This window comes from Phragmites australis, chromosome 7 (assembly GCF_958298935.1).
Source record: "Phragmites australis chromosome 7, lpPhrAust1.1, whole genome shotgun sequence".
Lineage (NCBI taxonomy): Eukaryota > Viridiplantae > Streptophyta > Magnoliopsida > Poales > Poaceae > Phragmites > Phragmites australis.
This window is the reverse complement of record NC_084927.1, coordinates 15497998-15513048: the sequence shown is the minus strand read 5'-3', so window position 1 is coordinate 15513048 and position 15051 is coordinate 15497998.

Below are 15051 nucleotides of genomic sequence, written 5' to 3'. Positions count from 1 at the left end.
GGAGTATAAAAGGTTCCTCGACTCGTTCAAGTGTGAATAAGGGTCCATACGCTTCCAAACTTTTGGAGATTATGGATCTTCATTATTTGCAAGAGCTAGGTGGATCCTTTCTGTCAATTTTGCACTAGCCACACAGATTAGAGGGAAAAAGAAAAAAATATGTAATCGAGTAGCTAACCAAATCGAATGTAATTGACTTACCTGTAACCTACCTTTTCTATGAATGAAACTTTCAGAGTTGATCGACATTCCACGACTACTCGAGTATCTCACCATTTGCAGTAGATACTTGTACCGATCCAATTCGAGTGACTTCGACTACTATGTAAGGTCCTTCCCACTTAGGCGATAACTTGTGGCGCTGGGCCTGTTTCTGCACCTTTTGTAGGATGAGGTCCCCATCAGCGAGTTTCCTGGGCTGGATTCTCTGGCTTTGATATCTATGCAACACCTGCTGATACTTTGCTGCTCGAATAAATGATCAATCTCGGTACTCCTCGAGTAAATTTATGTCATCCGCTCATAATTGCTCCTGCCCTTCTTTGGGGTAACTTTCCATTCGAGGTGATCCGTACTGCAACTCAGTCGGGAGCAACACTTCCGCACCACAAACCAAGAACGATGTTTCACCGGTGGCCCTATTGGTTGAAGTACGAACGGCCTATAGTACCGAGGGAAGTTCTTTTACTAGGCATTTCAAGTAGGCTTTTAGCCTATTGAAGACCTCAGTTTTGATGCCGTGTAAAACAATACCATTAGCACACTCAACTTGATCATTACTCTGCGGGTGAGCTACTAAGGCAAAACAGGTTTTGATACCGAATTCTTCGCAGAACGCAATAAAGGTCTCGCTTCTGAACTGGCTACCATTATCCGTGATTATCCAATGTGGAATGCTGAATCGAGTAATTATGCTCCTCATGAACTTCTTGGCCGCTTCTGCAGTTATTTTTTCTACAGGTTCAGCCTCTATCAACTTGGTGAACGTGTCGATAGCAACAAATAGGAACTTGTAACCACCTTAGTCCCTTGGGAATGGTCCTAGGATGTCCAAGCCCCATACGGAGAAAGGACAAGAAAGAGGAATTGGCTTGGGCTGGTCGAGTGGTCTGCCTTCCAAAAAATTGGTAGCTCTCGCACTTTTTGACCAACTCGAAAGCATCTTGGAGGGCAGTCGGCCAATAGAATCCCTAGCATAAAACTTTTCTGACCAAGGTGTGAGAAGATGCATGATTACCGCACATGAATCCATGGATATCAAGCAATATTTTATTGCCCTCTTCCTGAGTGATGCACTTCATCAAGATTTCGTTACTCCCCTTTCGATAGAGCTCGCCGTCTACCAAAGTGTAGAGCTTGGATTTACGAGCAATTTTCTCTGTAGAAGCATCATCATCAGGGATGTCTCGGCCCTCGAGATAGGTTTGGTACAGAGTCATCCAAGTCGGGTTACGTTTGAGTAGTGCAGCATCTGTGTTTGCAGGTTCTGCCTCATTGACTTGGCCATACTGCTGGTTGGGTTAGGCAGCATCCATTCACCAAACTGTCGGGATAGATGGTTTAAGAAGTTTCTCAACAAAGACTCCTATGGGGTACTAGTGCTCGAAAAGAAGCGAGCCTAGCAAGTTCATCTGCACTACAGTTATTACTCCTTTTGATGTGTGTTACTTCTAGCTCTTCGAACTTCTGCTCGAGCTTTCGTACATCGAGTAAGTAAGCCGCCATGTTGTCATTCAAGAACTGGTACACCTTTTGAACTTGGTTCATGACTAGCTATGAGTTCCCTTTCACAAGAAACCATCTAATTCCAAGTGATGCAGCTATGCAGAGCCCATTTACTAGTCCTTCATATTTTGCAACACTGTTGGAAGCTTTAATATCTAATTGAACATTGTACCTGAGTTCGTCGTCCGTTGGAGATTTGAGTACAGTGCCAGCCTCCGAGCCCTAGAGCATGAGCAATCCATCAAAGAAGAGCGTCTAGTGATCTTCGACCATGTTTGACATTGTTTCTTCAATGCTTGTTCATTCAGCGATGAAATCCGCTAACACTTCGGATTTCACGCTTGTGCGTGGTGCGTAGCTTACATTAAACTCATTTAGCTCTACCGCCCATTGCGCGATTCATCTAGTAGCTTCCCGATTGCGTATTATATCCTTCAGCGAGTATGTTGTCATGACGGTGATCCTGTGTGCTTGAAAATAGTACCGTAATTTCTAGGAAGACATCAAGACTACATATATCATCTTCTATACTTATGGGTATCATAGCTCAGCATCGTATAGAACCTCACTCACGTAGTAAACAGGTTTCTGGACCTTGGCATTTTTCTTGGGACATTCCCATTCGACCACCAGTACTTTGTTTACAACTTGTGAGGTAGCTGCAGTATACAAAAAGAGCTCCTCTTTTTCATTAGGTGGTGTAAGGATTAATGGAGACGATTAGTACTTTTTTAAGTCCTGGAAATGGTCTTGTTTCATCAACAGCTTGAAGAAAGGCATCCCTCGCTCGCCCATCCTGGAAATGAATCCACTAAGAGCAGCAATGCAACATGCTAGTTTTTTAACCTCCTTCAGTGTTCGAGGTGACCGCATCTAGTCGAGAGCTTCAATTTTGCACTGGTTAGCCTCAATGCTGCAACTTGACACTAGGAAGCTGAGAAACTTGCTGGACAGCACACCGAACATGCATTTTTTTGGGGATGAGCATCATGCGATACTTTCTGAGGTTGTCGAATGTTTCCTTGAGATCGTCAACTAGTACATTTCCGGTTTTTGATTTGACTATAACATCATTGACATATGCTTCAACATTGCGCCCGATTTGGGGTTGTAGACAGTTTTGAATACACCTTTGATACATAGCACCAGCGTTTTTTAAACCGAAAGGCATCTTTATATAGCAAAATACACCGAAGGGAGTAGTAAAAGCCGTTTTCTCCTTATCCTCTAATCCCATGCTAATTTGGTGATACCCTGAATTGACATTTAGAAAACATTGCAACGCGCAGCCTGCCATAGAGTCGACGATCTGGTCGATGCACGGGAGAGGAAAAGGATCATTGGGACAAGCCTTGTTGAGGTCGGTGAAGTCGATGCACATTCTCCATCTTCCATTTGCTTGATGAGGATGGGATTTGCGAGTCATGTAGGATGACACACTTCTTGAATGAAGCCCGCCTTTAGGAGCTTATCAACCTCCTCCTGGATGGCTTGCTTCCTATCTTTTGCAAATCTTCGTTGCTTCAGCACCACAGGTTTGGCGTCAGGTTTAATGGCTAGTCGATGCTCGATCACCTCCCTGGGGACCCTACGCAAAGCACATCTTGATTTGCCTAGAGGAAAGTGATGAGCTTGAGTTCCTATTTGGGGTCAAGATTAGCCCCAACCTTAACCATCTTGGATGGTTCATACGGGTTGAGGGGCACTGCCTAGACGCAACCATCAGTAATTTTGTTACTAGCGCCATTGTTGGTCTTGCCCTTAGCGGTGTCGTCGGATTTAGAAGTGCCAGCAAGAATAACGAGCCTATAATCTTTGGCCTCAATGACACCTTGGTGTCTTTGACGCTTAGAGTTTGCGTCCTTAGGAGTGGTGGCTACTCAACCGAAGTGTTCGACCATATCAAGGCTTTGCTTGTCGCATTTGACTATTGCGCACTTATCTCCTTTAACCATAATGACCCCATTGGGTCCTAGGATCTTGAGTGTTTGGTAGGCATAGTGAACTACCGCTATGAACTTGTCCAGCATTGGGACCACATTGTACGCTGTCTTGAACTCCGCAACATCAAAGGTCAGCTTTCCTGTACGGAAGTTATCGGTTGTGCCAAATGTGACCGGTAGCTCGATCTGGCCGAGAGGTATGGTCGATGAGTTGGGAGTTATGTTGTGGAAAGGCTTGACTCCTGTCCTAAGTTCTGATCTCCGAATTCTCATCTTGTCCAAGGTTTTGGAGAAGATGAGGTTGAGTGAACTACTACCATCGGCTAGAGTTTTGGAAACTTTGATGTTGAGTATGGTCAGCTGAACCACGACCAGGTATCAACCAGGATATTGTACTGTAGTCGGATAGTCAATTTGATCAAAGGTGATCGCCTGTTCCAACCACTTGAGATACCGAGTGGGCCCTATTAGAGCCAGGTTGATTTCTCGTTCAACCTCCTTGTACTGCCTTTTGGATTCATACATGACAGATCCTCCGAAGATGTGCGCCAAGCTGTGGTCAGCCTCATGGAACTGAGGCTTGCCACCCTTAACGTTTGGCTTAGCCTGCTTGTTGCCACGCTCAACATTTTCCTTGATCTTTTCATCATGTTTCTTCTTGAACATATAGCACTCGTCGAAGTCATGTTGGTTGCTCCGATGGATTGGACACCTGTCGGAGGATTAACTCCTGTCGTAGGGATCCCGAGAGACCCCTTTTTAGAGATTCGGCCGGGGGGATGATCCTGAATAAGTTCGTCGGAGAAATAAATGGAAGTGAATGCAAATGCAACGGCCGGTGGTTGGGGGATGATGATCTAGTGCAAAGAGAAGTAAATGCACCAGAAATTTAGACAGGTTCAGGCCGCACGGGGGGGTAATACCCTACTCCTGTATGGATGTAATAACTGCCCTGAGGAAGTCCCTCAAGGATGTTTCTGGTTACAAGAATATTTGTCTAACTAAGAGCTTGAGGCTCCTTGTTCTTGGGCAGGGACTGTGCCTTGGGTTGGTCTATGGTTCGGCTCTTGGTGTTTCTGTGTTCGACGCTTGCGGTTTCTTACTCTATTGCTTGTTGGGTCGTTCTTTCGTCCTCCTCTCTCTTCTATGTGCTGACTCTTTTAAGCACTCGCCGGCTGAGACATGCCCCGAACGGGAAGGAGGGGGGCACAAGTTTCGAGGCGCCACGACTGGGAAAGTCGTCATCATTTCTTCTGGGCGAAGTGACCGGAGGGTGGAAAACGCGGCGCATGCCCGGTCACCTGTCATCATAAATGCCCTGGCAACGGGCGCCGTAGAGAGGGCCCACCAGGCAGCCACAGAGCAACCCGGCGTGCCCGCCCCGTCTTGTTCCTCTGCCGCAACAAGGTGGCAGACGGAACGCCTTGATCCTGGCGACGTTATCCCGAGATACACCGGAGGATACGGGACGGGACCCGTGCAATTAATAGCCCCACGCCTTCCTGCCAAAACATGGCAGGAACTGACACCGCGGCGGGAGCAGTTGGGGATGTCAGGCCACGCACGCCCATTAAATGCGGCCTCGGACCTCTGACCAGTTGACACCCCATTGGCGCGCTCAACTTGCCCGTTACTCCGAGGATGAGCGACGGAGGCAAAGCAGAGCTTGATGCCGAGATCTTCGCAGTAGTCCCTGAACAGAGCACTTGTGAATTGAGTGCCATTGTCGGTGATGATCCGGTTCGGGACACCAAAGAGACTGGTGATGCCGCGGATAAACTGGAGCGCCGTGTTCTTGGTCACCTTGATGACTGGGACCGCCTCCGGCCACATGGTGAACTTGCCGATGGTGACGTAGAGGTACTCATAGCCCCCGATTGCTCAGGGGAATGGACCCAGAATGTCCAGCCCCCAGACCGCGAAAGGCCATGACAGGGGGATGGTGTGAAGAGCCTGAGCTGGCTAGTGAATCTACTTTGCATGGAACTGGCACACTCTGCAACACCGAACCAGCTCGGAAGCATCCTGGAAGGCTGTAGGCCAGTACAATCCTTGCTGGAAGGCCTTCCCGACCAGCGTGCGGAACGATGAATGGCCACCGCACTCGCCCTCGTGGATCTCAGCGAGGAGCTCGCCGCCTTCTGCCTGGGAGATGCATTTCGGGAGGATGCCTCCTGCGCTACGCCGGTAGAGATCCCCATCTACTATAGCATAGCCTTTGGACTGCCGAGCAACTCTCTCAGCAGACACCTCATCCCCGGGAAGGAACTTTTCCTTCAAGTACCCTCGGATGTCGTCCATCCACGAGGCATCTTGAGAACATTTAGCAAGTGCAGTGCACTCACCAGACGGTGGCACCCTAACGGGGCTTCCCACTGAGGGCACCACCGGGGTCCCCTGAATTGAGTTCGAGGTTTCCCCTTCGTCCTGTTCGGCAGGCAGGACGGAAGGCCGTGTGAGTCTTTTTTCAAAGACTCCGGCAGGGACGCACGCACGGGAGGAGGCCAGGCGGGAGAGCTCGTCGGCCAGAGCGTTGTCGCGGCGAGGGATGTACCACAACTCCAGGCCATCGAAGCACCTCTCCAGCTTCCTGACTGCTGCCACGTACGCCACCATTTGAGGATCCGCGCACTGGTACTCTTTGGATACCTGGTTGATCACCAGCTGGGAGTCTCCCTTGACCAGGAGGCAACGGATCCCGAGGCCCACCGTGGCTCGAAGGCCGGCAATGAGGCCTTCATATTCCGCCATGTTGTTGGATGCGTGGAACTGCAGCTGCACGACGTACTAGAGTTCTTCACCCGTTGGGGAGGTGAGAACCACTCTGGCCCCCCGCCTTTCAGCGAGAGGGAACCGTCGAAATGCATGATCCAGTACCCAGGCGCATTGTGCCCGGGATATGCAGAAATCTCTTCGGGGACGACCTCGAGGACGGGCGTCCACTCTGCCACGAAGTCAGAGAGTGCCTGGCTATTGATTGCCTGGTGACTGACAAAGTGTAGATCGAATTCCGCCAGCTCCACTGCCCACTTGACGACGCGCCCGGTGCCTTCTCGGTTCCGGAGGATGGGCCCCAGTGGATATGTGGTAACCACCGAGACCTTGTGCGCTTGAAGGTAGTGGCGCAGCTTCCGGGAAGCGATGAGCACGGCGTAGAGCAGCTTCTGAGCCTGGGGCTACCTTGTTTTGGCCTCCTGGAGGACTTCACTGACGAAGTACACCGGTCGTTGTACCCAGCGGGCCCGGACCGCGGCCTCACCCGAGGAGCTGTCGCAGCCCCCAGGCTCGGCGGCGTGTTCGGGGCTAACCAGGTGCTCGGGTTCGACTCCCTGGTCGAGAGGAACCGAGTGCTCGGGCTCAACCCCCTGCTCGGGGGGAGCCGCGAGGACTGGGGAGTGCTCGGGGCTGGCCGGGAGCTGGGACCCAGCACCTGGCCCCGCGCACTCGTCGCGCTCTACCACCAGCACCATGCTTACGACCTGAGGAGTGGCCGATACATAGAGCAGTAGTGACTCACCTACGGATGGGGCCACCAGCACGGGCGGTGAGGTGAGGTATTTCTTCAAATCGCGGAAGGCCTGCTCGGCCTCCGGCGTCCAGTCGAAACGACCGGTCTTCTTCAAGAGCTTGAAGAGGGGGAGCCCCCGCTCTCCAAGTTTGGAGATGAAACGCCCGAGGGCCGCCATGCAGCTGGCGAGACGCTGGACCTCCTTGAGTTGAGCCTGGGGTCGCATCTGCTCGATGGCCCAGATCTTCTCTGGATTGGCCTCGATTCCTCGGTAGGAAACTAAGAAACCGAGGAGCTTGCCCGTGGGTACCCCGAAGACACACTTCTCGGGGTTGAGCTTTAGGCGGGTAGTGCGGAGACTGTTGAAAGTCTCGGCAAGGTCGTCGAGTAGGGTGGCGTGGTCTCGGGACTTGACCACGAGATCGTCGATGTAGGCCTCGACATTGCGGCCAACCTGCGAGTCAAGGGTACTACGAATGGTGCACTGGAAAGAAGACCCAGCATTGCGCAAACCAAAAGGCATAGACATATAACAATAAGTCCCCATTGGGGTGGTAAAAGCAGTTTTTTCTTCGTCCTCTACGGCCATACGGATCTGGTGATACCCAGAGTTTGCATCTAAAAAACATAAAAGATCACATCCCGCAGTTGCATCTACAATTTGATCTATGCGGGGCAAGGGAAAAGGATCTTTAGGGCAAGCCTTATTTAGGTCGGTGTAATCCACACACATGCGGAGCTTGCCGTTGGCCTTCGGGACGATAACTGGATTTGCCAGCCAGTCGGGGTGGAGGACCTCTCGGATAAATCCGGTGTCGAGGAGCTTGCTGACCTACTCCCGGATGAATTCCTGGCGCTCGGGCGCCTACCATCGGACTTTCTGCTTCACCGGGCGCGCGTCCGGGCGCACAGCCAAGTGGTGCTCAATCACCTCCCTAGGGATCCCGGGCATGTCGGACGGTTGCCAGGCAAACACGTCGGCGTTAGCTCAGAGGAAGGTGACGAGCGCGCTTTCCTATTTGCCGCCCAGGTCACCGCCGATTCGGACGACCTGGGAAGCGTCTTCGCCCACCACGACCTCCTTCGTAGGAACAGAGGCGTCAGCGGCGAGTCGGGGTTTGGATGAAGAGGGTCCCGGGCCCCCCGGGCAGCCTTTGACCTCGGCCTGGGCTGAGACCAAAGCCATGTACGACTGCTCGGCGAAGGAAACGGCGCCGCCGGAGTCGGCAGTTACGGAGATGGGGCCTGCTGGGCCCGGCATCTTAACCGTGAGATACGCGTAATGCACGGCAAACATGAATTTGGCGAGCGCCGGGCGCCCGAGAATGGTGTTGTAGGGGAGGGGGAGCTCCGCGACGTCGAAGAGGACGTTTTTCGTGCGGAAGTTGTCCCGACTCCCGAAAGTCACGGGTAACTCGACCTGCCCAAGGGGCAGGGAGTGCCCGGGTGTCACAACGCAAAATGGAAGTGACGGCTTTAGGCACCTGGAGGACACCTGCAGCTTTTCGAAGGCCTCTTTGGAGAGGAGGTTAAGGCCTGCGCCCCCATCGATCAGCACCCTGCCAACCTTGACATTGCAGATGGTGGGGGATACTACCAAAGGTAGTCGCCCCTCGCCTGCTGTACTGGAGGGGTGGTCGGCTATACTGAACATGATCGGAGCGTCCGACCACCTCAGGGGCCTGGCGGCCTCTTCGCTCGGGGTTGCCGAGCACACCTCGCGCCGCATGGTCTTGATGCCACGCCGTGAGGAAGGCGTGTACGCGCCTCCGTCGATGAAGGCGATGGTATGCTCGGGTTCCTGGAAGCTGAGCTCAGCATTGCCTTGGGCGGCCTCAACATCGCCTCCCCCGCGGGACTCATCGCGCTCCCGCTGGCGCTGCTCGACGAGACCTTTGAATGTACGACACTCCGTGAGATCGTGCCATCTGGTTTGGTGGATCGGACACCATTTGCCTGGCTCGGGCCCCGCGGGAGCAGGAGCCCTCGCTGGAGCGGGGGCCCGGGCGGGGGCCGGAGCCTTTGCTGGAGCCGGGGCCCTCACGGGGGCCAGAGCCCTAGGAGGGGCCCTGGCTGGGGCCCTCGTGGGTGCGGGCCGTCTGTTGGCGGCCGCCCGGCGTTCTTGCCGGCGGTCGGGCTCTTGGGCCGGCCTATGGGCGAGGCCCTGGGCTGGCTCGACAGGAGTGGCCTCGCGCTTTCTTCTCTTTTTCTTTTCCCACCTGTCAGAGCGGGAAGAACTTGGCTGGCCGGCGGCAGGGCACTCGGGGCGCGGAGCATGCCACACCCGAGCCTCCGCTGCCTTGGCGCACTTGTCGGCCAGTGCGAAGAGTTCCGCAGTGGTCTCGATTTTGTGCGTGCCTAGCTTTTCGAGCATGCGCTCGTCGCGGACGCCCCGCCGCAAGGTGACGATGATAGCGTGGGGGGCTATCCGTGGGATGGTGTTGCGGACCTGGCTGAAACATTGAATGAAGCACCGCAGCGTCTCCCCCTCTTGCTACTTGACGGCATGGAGGTCGCACTCCAAGCCGGGGCGCGTGAACGTGCCCTGAAAGTTGGCCACAAACTGGTGGCAGAGGTCGTCCCAGGAGCTAATAGATCCAGGGGGTAAATTCATGAGCCAAGAGCGGGCAGAGCCCCTCAAGGCAACATGGAAATAATTTGCCATCACCTTTTCAGTGCCTCCAGCCACCTGGACGGCCGTAGTGTAGATCTGGAGGAACTCGACGGGGTCGATGGACCCGTCGTACTTCTCCGGCAGCTCAGGGCGGAACTAGGAGGGCCATTTGACCCGACGGAGCTCAGTAGTGAAGGCACGGCAACCGGTGCCGTACCCCGTGGCGCGGGCGGCGCTCCGTGGCGGAGAACGCCGGCAAGCCGGGGAATCCTCGCGATCGTGGGCCGGAAAAGAGGATGCTTGGTCCTCAGCCTCGACCTCCTGCCGGGTTTCCCGCTGACACTCGAGGGTGACGCGCGCGTCCTCGTGGCTCCTCCGCTCGTTGAGACGCAAGCGGAGGTCCTGGGCTTCGGACGTGGCCAGGGGGTGGCGCTCCGCCTGGAGGCCCCCCCAGCCTGTGCGAACGTTGCCCGTTAATGGGCCGGTTCGGGTGGCGCCACGCTGGTTGGTGGTGCGAGAATTCTTGGCCAGCACCTGGCGGCAAGCTGTGCCAACCAGGGCGGCGACTTCTTGGATCCAGCGGCCTTACGGGGTCTCCGGATTCGCCTGGACAAGCGAATACCTGAGGAGAGCGTGCGCCGCAAGCAGCGTGCTCCCGGGGCCGGCCTCGCTGAAAGCGAGTCTACACCGGAGAGGCACCCGGCGTTGCCTAGAGGTGGACCTGGCGGCCGGGGTTTCGACCACCTGCTGGGGGTCGGACGGTGCACCGGCGGTGGTGGCGGCGACCCTGTTGGGCCCAGCGCCTTGGTCCCCTTGTGAGGGGAACGCCGTGCGTGCAGATCGCGGCTGCTGCTGGGACGCAGCAGCGGCTAGGACCTCCTGTGCTAGGGGCTGCATTTCGCTGGAACTGGAGCCGGAACGCTGGAGGAGGTGTCCACCGGCCATTTTTTCTGTGGAAGAAAACAAACAAACAGATTCAGGGATGTTCCCCCCTACCTGGCGCGCCAGCTGTCGGAGGATTAACTCCTGTCGTAGGGATCCCGAGAGACCCCTTTTTAGAGATTCGGCCGGGGGGATGATCTTGAATAAGTTCGTCGGAGAAATAAATGGAAGTGAATGCAAATGAAACGGCCGGTGGTTGGGGGATGATGATCTAGTGCAAAGAGAAGTAAATGCACCAAAAATTTAGACAGGTTCGGGCCGCACGGGGGGTAATACCCTACTCCTGTATGGATGTAATAAATGCCCTGAGGAAGTCCCTCAAGGATGTTTCTGGTTACAAGAATATATGTCTAACTAAGAGCTTAAGGCTCCTTATTCTTGGGCAGGGACTGTGCCTTGGGTTGGTCTATGGTTCGGCTCTTGGTGTTTCTGTGTTCGACGCTTGCGGTTTCTTACTCTATTGCTTGTTGGGTCGTTCTTTCGTCCTCCTCTCTCTTCTATGTGCCGACTCTTTTAAGCACTCGCCGGCTGAGACATGCCCCGAACGGGAAGGAGGGGGGCACAAGTTTCGAGGCATCATGACTGGGAAAGTCGTCATCATTTCTTCTGGGCGAAGTGACCGGAGGGTGGAAAACGCGGCGCACGCCCGGTCACCTGTCATCATAAACGCCCTGGCAACGGGCGCCGTAGAGAGGGCCCACCAGGCAGCCGCAAAGCAACCCGGTGCGCCCGCCCCGTCTTGTTCCTCTACCGCAACAGGGTGGCAGACGGAACGCCTTGATCCTGGCGACGTTATCCCGAGATACACCGGAGGATACGGGACAGGACCCGTGCAATTAATAGCCCCACGCCTTCCTGCCAAAACATGGCTGGAACTGACACCACGGCGGGAGCAGTTGGGGATGTCAGGCCACGCACACCCATTAAATGCGGCCTCAGACCTCTGACCGGTTGACACCCCATCGGTGGGCCCCTCTGGGGCCTTTCTGGGTCCTCGGGGCACCGAATGCTCGGGGGGTACTGTTCACCTCCCTGAGCACTCTCTCCCGAGCACTTTCACACTGACCCTCGGGGAACGAGCGCTCGGGGGTTGCCACACGCAGTCCCCGAGCACTCTCTCCCGGAACTTAGCTCTTCTGGTCGTCGGGGGACTAGGGTGCTCGGGGGTGACTGGGCACTTCCCCGAGCACTTTCTTCCCGGAACTTAGACTCTGCGGATCATCGGGGAACTGGGGTGCTCGGGGACCAGGGACTGTGGCCCCGAGCACCTTCTCCCGGGACCTTGAACTTTCCTCACCCCGCAGGAGGGACCTCGCGGGATGGCGACACGTGGCGGATGGCTGGCCTGGCCTCGGAACTCAGGGACCCCCGGTTCCTGATACACCGACAACACCACTTTCCGCGACATCGACTGAGGCATTGTTGTCCCTAGTGTTGCGTGATTTGCTCCTATCGACCGCGGCTATAGTCATATCGGGACCCTTGCACTTGGCAGATTAAAGGTTTTTAGCACGCACTTGAGCTTCTGCTCATTTCACACACTTGTCGGCGAACTCGAAAAGCTCTTTGACTGTGCAGATCTTTCGAGTAGACATCTTTTCACATAGATATGTGTCCTAAACACCTCGTTTGAAGGCAATGATTATCGACTCATCGGAGATGTCCGAGATCATGTTACACTTGTCGCTGAACTGGTGAATGACATCTCAAAGGGATTCGTCGTCGCCCTAGTGCAACTGGTGGAGGTCGTTCTCTGTTCCCGGGCGCTCGAATGTGCCCTGGAAATTGGCTATGAATTGAGCCTTAAGTTCTACTCACGAACGAATCGAGTTGGGTGGCAAGTTTAGCAACCTGGACCTTGCGGGTCCATCAAGGGTGGTTAACAGGTAGTTGGCCATTACTCGTTTTTCACCACCGGCTGCTCAAATGACAGTGCTGTAGATCTGCAACCACTCATTGGGATTGATCTTCCCGTCATAAACATGAATCGATCTATTTGGCTACTAGCTAGTGTTGGAGTCACCGTCGCCACCCTCGTCGCTGTCGGTGTCCATGCAATGGAGAACATTAGGCTCCATGGGATCCCACTCGAGATATCCCACCTCGCGGTATGCATCCAATGGTCTGGACTCGAGGGTACCGATGTAGATCAGTCCACCTTGATCGTCCCAACGGAAAACCATAGTTTCAAAGATGATCTTAGAGTCAATAAGAGGGGACTCAAAGATTTGCGCCATTGACTCGAAGTGGTCGTAGAAGCCGGTGTCGGAGAATTCAATGCAAAAGTGAGCCCGAGGCATGATTAATCCTACAAAACAGAAGAATGCCCCTACCTGGCGCGCCAACTGTCGAAGATTAGTTCCCGACAATATGTCCATAAATTTATTGGGTACCTTCGGGTGCAGGGATTAATCATGAAATGAGACACACGATGTATACAGGTTCGGGCCTTCGATTGGAGTAATACCCTACGTCCTGTGAGGGTGTTGCTGATGTATGTTGATGATCTCGAGTACAAGTGGTGTGGCTAAAAATATTATGAGTAGATCGGATTTAATGTAACCTAGGGCTAAAGTTACCGAGTATCTCCTTTGTTAGGGTCTTGATGTTTGCCTCCCGTCCTTTTTTCTCCTACTCCCCTAGCCTTTCCACCTTATATAGGGGTGGTTCACCGACTCCTATCCAGTCGTAGTTGATAGGGAGTTGTCTTCCTTGATGTCTAAGTAGATAGATCTGTTTTGGATACTGGTCATTTCAAGTTGGGTAATCAATCTAGACCTTCCTAGTGTGTACTTCCTTGATTCCGGGTGTATCAGGTATTGCTGATGCGGTTCTGTGATATTTGGAGCTACCTAATATGTGTTGTACATACCTTGTCTGTGTATGGTATACTTCTTATGCGCATATACCCTATAGTTAGATATTCGACAATAATATCAGGCCTACATGCGGTAAGGTAAAGAAGTGACCCAATCATAGAATGATAAAGCTTTTGGTCAACCGGTTTACCCGTTTCATCCATGTTAAGATGTCCATTTGTAGACATGTGAGTCTTGATTGGCTTACTATCCACTATCTTGAACTTCTTGAAGATGTCCTTCATGTACTTGCTTTGATGGATGAACATCCCTTCCTTCAGTTGCTTGATTTGAAATCCAAGAGAGTAGTTGAGCTCGCTAATCATCGACATCTCGAACTCTCTAGACATCATGTGACTAAATTCTTTGTAAAACTCTTTGTTAGTTGAAGCAAATATTATATCATCAACATAAAATGACATAAGAAAATCTTTGTGAACAATGTAGTGTCCACCCTCCTGATCTTGAATCCTTGGTTGATGAGGAAGTCACATAGGTGTTCATACCAAGCTCTTGGGGCTTTCTTTGAGTCCATAAAGCGCATTGTGCAACCTATAAACATGATTAGGATATTTATGATCCTTGAACCCAGGGGGTTATTCAACATAAATATGTTTATTAATGAAGCCATTTAAAAATGCACTCTTCACCTCTGTTTTATAAAGTTTGATTTTATGATGTGAAGCAAATGCAAGAAATATACAGATGGCTTCAAGCCGTGCCATAGGAGCAAATGTTTCACAAAATCCAAACCTTCAACGTGTGCAAATCCTTGTGCGACGAGTCTTGCCTTGTTGCGTACCACCACACCATGTTCATCTTGCTTGTTGCGGAAGATTCACTTGGTTCCAATCACGTTCTTATCTTGATACCTCTCTTCTAGGATCCATACTTCATTACGGATGAAGTTGTTGAGTTCTTCTTCCATTATAATCACCCAATCTAGATCCTCAAGAGCCTCATCTACATGTATGGGCTCCAAACAAGAGACAAACGAGTAATGTTCACAAAATGAAGCATATTGACGAGAGTGTGTTCTTACTCCCCTAGATGGACTCACAATGATCAAGTCAATTAGATGATCCTTGGAAATATGTGTTTGCTTTACTTGTGGTTCTTAAGTTGTATCTCGAGGTGGTCCAACATCTTGAGCTTGAGCTTCATTTTGAGAGATATGAACATCTTGTGATGGAAGTGGTTGATCATACTTCTCATCATCATGATAGAGTTGAGACGCTATGGAGGTGTTTGGAGTAGAAGTAGAAGGTATATCCTTATCACCATATTTTTGCATGATGTCCCTAATTGCCATCTTTTTCATCACATCTCTCAAAGGGTTCATCAACTACATCATCACAAAAGACACCTTCTCCTTGGGAGCTATTAGATTCATCAAACTCCATATCACAAGTTTCCTTAATAAAACCAGTGGCATTTTTTAATACTCGATATGCTTTGGAG